The sequence below is a fragment of the Cricetulus griseus genome, unplaced genomic scaffold (assembly GCF_003668045.3).
Source record: "Cricetulus griseus strain 17A/GY unplaced genomic scaffold, alternate assembly CriGri-PICRH-1.0 unplaced_scaffold_1, whole genome shotgun sequence".
NCBI classification, from domain to species: domain Eukaryota; kingdom Metazoa; phylum Chordata; class Mammalia; order Rodentia; family Cricetidae; genus Cricetulus; species Cricetulus griseus.
This window is the reverse complement of record NW_023276808.1, coordinates 4,803,439-4,814,268: the sequence shown is the minus strand read 5'-3', so window position 1 is coordinate 4,814,268 and position 10,830 is coordinate 4,803,439. Positions and strand designations below refer to the sequence as shown.

General features: G+C 36.1%; 1 pseudogene; it reads right to left on the bottom strand.

The window, feature by feature from the left end:
• Window positions 1–2,163: 2,163 nt before the first annotated feature.
• LOC113838699 lies at window positions 2,164–4,893 on the bottom strand (annotated as a pseudogene).
• Window positions 4,894–10,830: the final 5,937 nt, after the last annotated feature.

The following is a 10,830-nucleotide window of genomic DNA, read 5'->3' as shown; positions in this document are numbered from 1 at the left end:
AGATATAAATATATCATAATGTGTGATTTAATATAGTACATTATAATTTATACTGTTAGAGATAAATGTAAAAGATATACCAGTACTACAGTCCTCAAACATAAAAGCACGTAGAACAAAAATAGAAAAAAATGGGAAAACACAAATGCACACTGTGGATAATAGCTATTTATTTCCTTCTGAGCAAGCTTTCTCAGAGGAAGGCCACATATGATTCTATGGAGGACCAGAAAGAATTTTTTTGACAAGTCATTACTGCTGTCTATCTCAAGGCTATGGCATTACTGTACAGATTTTTATTTTTAAAATTTATGTATATGTGTGTTTGTCCACATTTGGATGTTTGTAGTACCTGAAGAGTCCAGAAGAGGGAAATAGTTCCCTTGCAACAGAAGTTGCAGGAGATGGTTAGCAGCCACTGTTTCTAGAAATATAATCTATGAAAAATGCAACAATACCCAGTGTTCTTTATTGCTAAGCTCACTTTCTAGCCAAATTTTATGTAACATTTATTTTTATCCATTTTATTTAAAAAATATGGCATCACTTTCTTCTTCTTTCCCAATCTATTCCCTTCTTAATTATTTTAAGTAGGTGTGAATAAAGTATTTGCAAATATGTGCAGAAAATCTGCTGAGTCCATTTCTGTTGATTGTTCAATGTTTCAGTATTGAACATGCTGTTTTTATAACAGAAAAAGAGGGAGATGATTCCTGCCTGATACTATCTGGAACAGTAATGTAGACATAAGATAAGTAATTCATCCTTGGGTCATAACAGGTTTAGATGGAAGGTAAGTGATATGCACAGCTAAGAAATATAATTAAGCCATATATTAAAAGTTTTTCCATCTGAAAGCCTACCCAAAGTCTCAGGATCTGCCTCTCCAGCAAGATGTTCAGAGAAGCCATAAATATTGCTACAGTAGATAGAATCTTATCTGGAGGAATCAGTCTTTTCCCAAATGAAATTCATTTGGAATTTAGAATTCCATGGTCTCTACTCTTTCACTATATATTACTCAATGGGGGTGATATAAATGTCATATAGAACAACCTTATTCACTGATTGCTGGGGTGGACTGAGAAGCATTACAGTCCCAGAAGGGACTGCGGGTACTGTCACTGACAACAGCATGAGTTGCCAAAAATTAAAGACTGGAAGAAGTGAAGGGGGCTGACCTATAACAGCTGAGTGGAAACAAAATACAGTATATGTCAGCTTGTCCTCAGTTACAACCAAAGAATCCTGTGTGGCATTTGATACTCGAGCATCAAACTTAAGGTATCTCCCTAAAAATACTTCCATTCTCCACAGCTCTGGAAATATCATATGGAGCAAACCATAGAGTGACTTCAATCTCAGGATCTTGCCACAATCTGTATGTCATCTCTACTCATTGTAGTTGTCTCGCCTGTGGAACAGCAATCAACAACAAGATATCTGGGGTGGGATGGGGACAAGTGACAAGAGAGAATGACCACAGACAGAATTCTGATTAAGTGGCAAATTTTATTTTTTCCAGGCTAGCCTATATAGCCAGTATTATGAGGTAAAGGGGGAAGGGGAGAAGAACACAAGATAAAGGTGTTCATTTAAGCAGGATGTTAGTAAACTACAGAAAGAAGATGTTGGCAGGGTCAAAAGTTCATGAGTGACGGGGAGAAGGAGGGTTACCTAGATAAATGATGAGATGAGGGAGGGTTGCTTAGGTAAGTGGACCTGTGTTTGGAACAATAGATTGACGTCTCTCTCATGTTGTTCCTTCTGGGTACTCATGCTTCTGGGAGTCATTTATAATCAAAAGACAGTTCTATAACCATGTGGCATGCCAAGTCTAGGCCTAAAGGTTAATGCCAACCTGCATGGCTCCCAACAAGTCACCACCATTAGGAGGTCCAAACTGAATGTTTTGCAGGTATCAGGGAAGCAGAATATGAGCCCATTCAGACAAGTCAGACTTCGAGCCTGAAAGTTCCTAATTTCTCCTAACAGGAGGTGTAAAATCAAGCAGGGGTATATCTCACATGTGGACTTGTGAGCTCCCAATGATGCCTATTATCATATGAGAGATAAACTCACTCTTGCGGTTTTTTTGGTTAGCCAACCATCATTTAAAAAATTTATTGTCAGCTTCCATCCTGATCATTTCTTTTGTTCATTTCTATCATTTTTTTGACATTTGGCCTTGGAAATTTCCATAATCACCAAGTATAAGTTAATTTCTGATGCAGTCAATTACTGTGCTGTGAAAAAGATTCACGACACTGGTTACTTTCCTATGGTATCTATCCATTATGTGTCTTTTATGTATTTGAAGACTACTGTGGTGAGAAAAGTCTTTACCACACTGATTACATTCATACGGTTTCTCTCCAGTATGTGAACTTTTATGACTTTGAAGAGCACTGCGATGATAAAAGACGTTACCACACTAATTACATTCATAGGGTTTCGCTCCAGTATGTGTCCTTTTATGCATTTGAAGAGAAGTGTGCCGAGAAAAGGCTTTCCCACAGTGATTACATTCATCTTAGGCTTTTCTCTCCAGTATGTGTCCTTTTATGCTTTTGAAGAGTACTGTGCTGAGCAAAGGCTTTACCACACTGATTACATTCATAGGGTTTCTCTCCAGTGTGTGTTCTTTTATGCATTTGAAGATAACTATGATGAGAAAAGGCTTTATCACAGTGATTACATTCATATGGATTCTCTCCAGTATGTGTTGTTTTATGCCTTTGAAGATGACTGTGCCGAGCAAAGGCTTTCCCACAGTGATTACATTCATAGGGTTTCTCTCCTGTATGTGTTCTTTTATGCATTTGAAGAGTACTGTGATGAGAAAAGGCTTTACCACACTGATTACATTCATAGGGTTTCACTCCAGTATGTGTCCTTGTATGCACTTGAAGGTTACTACGACGAGAAAAGGCTTTACCACACTGATTGCATTCATAAGGTTTCTCTCCCGTATGAGTTCTTTTATGCATTTGAAGATGACTTAGATGAGAAAAGGCTTTACCACACTGATTACATTCATAGGGTTTCTCTCCAGTATGTGTCCTTCTATGCACTTGAAGGTTACTATTATGAGAAAAGGCTTTACCACACTGATTACATTCACAGGGTTTCTCTCCAGTATGTATGTTTTTATGCATTTGAAGAGTACTGTGATGATAAAAGGCTTTACCACATTGATTACATATGTAGGTTTTCTCCCCTCTATGTCTTCTCTGATGAATAAGAAGATAACTGTGATATGCAAAGTCTTTACCACATTGGTTAAGTTCATATGATTTCTCTCCAGTGTGTTTTGTTTCATGACTTTGGGGATAACTGTTATTTTCAAAGGCTTTATCGCATAGTGTGTATACAGAAGAATTCTCTCCAGTTTGCCTTCTTTCATGCCTGCCAGGAAAAGGGTCATATGTAAAGGCTTTAACATATTCAATACAATGTTGAATCTTGTAACCTGTATAAATTAATATTACAATTTATTTCAGTTGTAAAGAAGAATCAGATATTATAGTTTTATCACTGTGCTTACATTCTTCTTTTCCCCTTCTTTAAGGTTTGCATGTATCCTTGAAAATAGCTGTAAAGATATAATCCTTTATTACATTGTTCTCATTTTCAGAACCTTTTTGTACAGATGATTATTCACTTAATGAGGAGAACTAGAAAAATTCAGACATTTATCATCCTTTTTGTATTATTAACTTTTCCTTCTCTGTGAGTCATAGTATATATGCTAATGAACTACAACAAACAATAGTGTTTACACAGTCATATACTCATAGGGCTTTTCTATAGAGTGAGCTTGGTGTATTATCAATGAAGACAGAAAACAAATTCCTGGTACACTTGAATCAAATTCAGCAAGTATGCTCAAAATGGGGACTTCTACATACCTCTGCTGAAATGGCTTGTATACTGACTAATACATGATATTCTTAATAATGTAAAGATTAAAAAAAAGAGGCTTCCTCAGTTACTTATTTTGACTTTCTGTTCCTAATAGATATATGCTATTGTGATTACACATTCCCTACAATAACTGCCCCTTGACTCTTGACAATAATTTCTCCTGTCACAACAAGTACATGAGTAAAACCAACTTTTCTATGGAGTATTTGCTTAATGGAAGTTTTGGAGACATCACTATCAATTCAATCTTTGCTATATCTTTAGTAATATAGGTAGTAAATGAAATAAGTGGATTTACGGTACTACAGCATTGCTTTCGTGGTGTAATGATTTAAGCGGTATTTCTCTCATTATTCTCTCATAATAAATGCATTATTTCCTTGTCTTCTTTCTTAATTTATTGCCTTGCAAATGCAGTTAAAGTACCTGAAATTGAGTTCTATGTTCTGAGAATTTAATAATCATCAATGCAAATAAAGCTGTGCTTAAATACACTGGAGTTTCTGTTTCAAACTTCAGGACACATTTCAATTTCTTCAGAGACACATTTCTGTGAGCTTGTAAATGAAAATTACCTGTCATGTCTTTTTGAACTTGCACAATGTTCTTCAATAATATTATCATCCCAAGAGTATCCTAAAATATAGGGGAAGAAAATGTATACAGTATTACTGAGAAATAATATTGGCAAATGTGCAAAAAATATGTTATTGTCCACAGTGAGCTTTATAACTTTGATTTATTTATTACATTCTTTTTCTTTCTCAATCAAATTAAAAAGAGCACCAATAACCAAGGAACAGTTGTCCTATTATTTTAAAATTGGAAGGAAAATACACCCTTACCTATATCATTGAGGTTCTCATAGGTCTCCAGCATCACATCTTTGTAGAGATTCTTCTGAGAAGTATCCAGCAAAGTCCACTGTTCCCAAGTGAAGTCAATATGCACATCATTATATTTCATGGCATTCTAAAATATCACATACATGTGTGCAACTTAAAGCAAAATACTGACCATATTGTAAATGTGTGTTTCTGTAGAACCTTATTTTAAAATGTGTTACTTTTATGCTATAGAAAATCTGCTTAATGAAGTAACTATGTGTAGTTTTTTTCTGATGTATTAGTTTAATTTTATGAAGCTGTTCTTCTTTGCCTGAATACAACAGCTGATATTCTGATGAAGAGGTTTTTATCCAATAGTGAGTCAGGAGAAAGGATAGGCTGTGGTATCAGGAACAAAGTATACAAAGGAGGATAAATCTGGAAGCAAGGAGGAAGGCTCAAGAAAAAGAAGAGTAGAGGGCCAGCTACCCAGTCACATAACATGTCATGAAGTAAGAAGGAAAGTAAGATATACATAAATGGAGAAAGGTAAAAGTCCTCAGGCAAAAGATAGAATGGATCATTTAACTAGAGAAAAATTGGCTAGAAATGAGCCAAGAAAAGGACATGCATTATATAACATGCTACTGTGTATCCATTTGGGACTTGGGAGGTTCCTTCCCCAAAAGGTATAAAGCTAAAAAGCTAAAGGAGTAAAACATTTAAGTAAATTTTACCCAACATGATACTATATTTTAATGTAAGGCGTGAGAATGATTAAAAATATCTCCTTAATGAATTTCTCCCTACTGTTTACCTTTGAACAGCCAGTACACTAAGTAGCAGGGATAACCTCAGTCAAAATGATTGCCAGAGCACAATCATGCAAATGCTAGAGTTCTAGAAGGGTTTTGTGTTGTTCTTCTCCATCTATTTATGTCTATGCTGTGAGTTTTAGATTTTTCTCCCATGAAATCCTAAGAGGGCATTGACATCTGGGAGAACATGATGAAGATCCATGTGTAGCTTAGCAATCTAAAGTTTGCTTTGGCAGTAAAAAGGCTGAAAGACAAACAGTTAAATAGCCCCAGATGTAAATGGAATTGAAAGAGCGATTGTTGAAATAAAGGAGCCTATATACTTTATGAATGCCTTAACTTTAAAATAGTAAAAAATATTTGTCAAATGAGAATCAAAACTGCTTTCGAGGAGCAATTCTGCTTTTGTTTCCACAGAAAACAAGAGGCTATGTATTTACTCCAGGTTGACATAGATATTGTTATAGCAAGTGAGACCACTTGAAGTTGACAGGCCATGCATATCAAGTAAAGTTACTGTTGCTCATCGCAGGAATTAAACTTAATCCCAAATTTTCTCAGAGACCCCTTAAGTATGCCTTCAGCAGGAAACATCTGGAGAACATGACTACCACATTCCCAAATTTTGGTGGGTGGGAGTCTTTTGATTATTTGATGGGTCATGGATAACTTATATTTAGGAAAATATAGGAATCATAATATAAAATGTTAGATTATTGAATCTAATGTAACTTAAAAACAATTAGTAATCTCAACCGTTTTGTATATTAATAGAAATTTATTTTAATTTCTCTTACAACACACTGTAGATATGTTTGTAAGCTTGCTTAAAAAATCATTGTGTAGTTATACAAATTTTTGTATATTGATACAAATTCAAGATTTGATGCTAAAAAGTATTGTATTTATGTTTCCATTTATACTTTTTGAATGCAAAAATCAATGGCTAATTTTATTTTAGCTTTTCATACATAAAGATAATTGAGGTTATCTCTGAGGAAAATTTCTATTCCAGTCTAAATTGCAATAAAGTAATGATTTCTAAGTTTCCTGTTTTTCAAACAATAATGACCTTAACAATAATGGCTACAGTATTAACTATGACCCTAGATACATGAAATTAGTAATCATGACATTGTGCTACTACTACAGTAAAATATTAATTTAGGAGCCCATCCTATTGGATGCTTCTATAATTTTCCACTGGAAATATTTTGTGACATGTGTATTTCCAATTCTTACTGAAAAAAAATCTCAACTTCACAGGCTGTTTTGGATTTTTTGTATATGATCTGAACTCGTTCAATGAACTGCTTGTTAACATATGTGTGTATGTTAATTACAGGTCTACTACCCTCTTCAAAGACAGCAGAATTGCAAATCAAACCAGAATTTTGCAAGAGTATGTGCTCTCAAGTTATTATTATGATAATATGATTATGAGGCAGCGGTATATAACTAACATTATAAAGCTATATGATATTTAAATAATTTGCATGTTATATAATTTCCTAAGTTAGGACACGCCAGTAAAATACCCACTCAGGTATGTTACATAGAAGGCGTTAACTACTCTACCCCTTCAATTTCTATGTTTAACATTTATTATTATCTTTCTCTCTCATTGTGTGTGCTGGCTGTGTCTTGGTGTGAGAGAGAGAGAGAAGAGAGACGACGATAGAGAAGAGAAGAGAGAAGAATTGTGTGTGTGTAGATCAGATGACAACCCTCAGGAGTCAATTTGCTTTCACCCCTCAACATAGGTCCTAAAGATTCAAAGTAAGGTAGGAAGACATGGGAGCAATTACCTTCATCCATTCAGCCATTTCACACACTTTTTAATATTAGCTAGCTGAAAAGGTTAAATTTAACTGGATAGAAGTCACATATCACACCATTGGTTCTCACACTGTCGGTTGAAACTCATTGCAAACGTCTATCTCTAAAATTATTTTCATTACAATTCATAGCACTGCCTAAATTACAGTAATTTAGTAGCAATAGAAATAATTTTATGGTTAGGCATCATCACAACATTAAGGTTTACAACCATTGTTCTAGGAAAATTCCCATCAATTTATCCATACTTTCCATTGTTAAACCAAAACCCCTTCAGTTTGATCACTCTTTTATTTATATATACTGATAAATTTTCCAATTTATTTCACCTAGTTGTTTTTGATTTATTGGTTGTTATGCCCTATTTAAAAGTATGTAAGTCATAGACACTTGAGTTTGAGGCTTAACCTTCCCAGTCCACACATTTAACATTTCTGATGAAACTCTCCAGTGTGCAGCTCATATTTAATTGCAATATACACTTCATAATTTAATATAAAATGCATATCCAAGATTTGAATAACTTATAAATGTAACTAAAACACCCTTTATAGCTCAATTATCTCATATTAATTTCACAGCTCTATTTTCCCTTGAAGGATGAGGTCATAGTCTCATTTTTATAATATTTATATGTTTTTAATTTCAGTATATGACATTTAGTCATTATCTTCATTGTTTTTTAACATTTAAGATCTAAATATGAGCACAGCTGATGTAGTGTGGAAGGGATGGGACAGAACCTATAGTCGGATAGGTGACCATGAGAGTTGAGAAAGAATTGCTGAAGGTAAATTACTCCTTCAGACATCTGGTCCTGGTGAACTTAAGAGATACATATTCTGATGAATATGATATTTTATGTTTTCTAATTTTTAAAATTTAAATTAGAAACATTCTTATTTTATACTCCAGTCCCACTTCCGTGCCCCTCCCATCTGTCCATACCCGACATTGAAGCCCATCCTATCTCTCTTCTGCTCAATAGAAAAGGAGAAGACTTCCAAGGGGAATCAAAGTCCATCACATTATTTGTGGCAGGGCCCAGTCATTCCCCAGTGTCTAGGCTGAAAAAGTATCCCTCTATGGGGAATGGGCTCCCAATGTCCATTCATACAATAGAGATAAATACTGTTCCATGACTAGGGCCCCCATAGAGTGCCCATCTCTCCTAATTGACTCCCACATTCAGAGGGCCTTGTTCTGTCATATGCTGGCTCTGAACTGACTGTCTGAAGTATATGATCTCCTCCTTTTTCAGGTAATCTATTTATATGGGTTTCCACAACCTGGTCATGAATACATTGCTCATTACATCTCACTCTCTACAACTGGATTCCAGGCATTTGGCTCAGTGCTTAGCTATGGGTGTCTACTTCTGCTTCCATCAGCTGCTGTATGAAGGCTCTAAGATGGCATATAAGGTAGTCATCAATCTCCTTATTTGGCAAGGGCATTTAGGATAGCCTCTTCACTATTCCTTAGGATTTTATTTGGGGTCATCCTTGTATATCTATGGACATTTCCCTAATGCCAGAAAACAGGAGAACATGTCACACAACAAGAACTTAAAAAGGCTCATAAAGGCTCAGAGAAAGAGAAGCTGCAATCATGGAGCTGGCATGACACTGTGTCAGGAACTCTGCAAAAATGCTTTAGTTGTTGATCTTTGTTTGTTTGTGGGATTCCTACCAGTAGTTCCTGTGGTGTCTCTGACTGTTTTGCCTGATCTTTGGATAGATTTCCTTCTACTGAGTTACCTTGATCAGCCTTGTATGGGGGTTTGTACCTAGTCTTATTGCACCTTGACATGGTGTGTTTGGTTGACTTGCGTGAGAGGCCTACTCTTTTCTGAAGGGAAACAGAGTATTAGTTGATTTGGGGAATGGATATTGGGGAGAGGGCTGGAAGGAGTGGAGGAAGGGGAGGCTGTGTATTTATTCTAGGTTCATTGATTCTCATAACATATAACAGAGCCAAAATTGCAAATTTCCAAATTCTCTTCTGATACTTAAGACTGTTACCTATTGTGTAATTAAGGATTTCCAACATACACAGCCAAAGGGCATTTTGCCATTCAGATTAAGAGGATTATTGCTATATTGCAGCCCCCAACTGAGGGAGACATCTCTTTCTCATGTGCCTGTCACACCAGCCAGAATAACAGGCAAGGTGGAATAGCAGCTCATGAAGCTTCCACAGTACCTATATTCTCATACAGAGTCCTCCAACATCTCATTAGCTGCCTCCCGCAAAGCCATGTCACAATCAACAAATTGGATTAATATTTTGTGCTCAAATGCAGGTCACACAAGCCAGAAGTACACGTAGGCAAACTGAGGCAAAGACAACCTTCTGGACCAGAGTTCATGCAAGCTATCTGAAATACACATCGGTTCCTCTCCAGTGGATATTCTCTGTTCTTTCAAAAACCCCCAACACTATTTACAATCTAAATCCCTCCTCATCTCTGTGTTATAGCCTCCAACTTTAGAGGAATCCCTGAGATCAAAAAAGTGAAACACAATCTGTCAGAAGTACATATGGGCCACCTGGCCACAGAACTCTCTCAGTCTCTCCATGCCGCCTCAACACTATCACCAGGGTATCGCCTCTCTTCCCTTCTCAAAACTTTAAACTTTGGCAGATACTCCCTGCTGGAACAAAGACCACACCTGCAGCAGGATTTCCACCCTCAAATTGGGGTGAGAAACACTGTTAAACCATACGCCCTCAGATCAGAAGATCAGAGAGCAAAGAGAAGGCAAGGAAAAAAAAACACACTTCCAACAAAGAAAAACTGAGAAATCAGCACTTAGACCCACAAACACCTCAAAGCAAGATAACTGGACAAGGGTATGAAAACACAAACAACCATCAGAGCAATAAATCACTACCAGGTTCCAGCGTTCCTACTACAGTAAGTCATGAGTATTCCAACACAGTTGAAGCACAATTAAGACCAACTTTATTAAGATGATAGAAGTCCTTAAAGTTGAAGTGAATTAATAGCTGCAATATTTCTAGGAAAGGATGAATGAAATAGTGTTGCTGTGATTAAATTATCTAAGGAAACCTACTCTGGTAATGCACTGATTTTGTTGTAACCCTTATGCCACTGCCTATCTTTTTGGGATCTTAGGAGAGAAACTCAAGTTAGGCACTGAAGGAAAACATGTGGGGCAATTCCTTTTTGATTTTTCTCTTTTATGTTTCAGTCTCTTGTATTCAGCTAGTTCTCTTTAGCAGCACATGCCCATTTGCTAAGAGACATTTCTAACTCAGTGGAATTCTTCTTTCCACATCAATCATCAGTCAACAAAATGTTTTTCTGGCAGAAATCACACATTCTGATCTAAGTACACACTCAATTGATGTTTGCTCAGATGACCCTAGGATGGGACATGTTGATACCTGAG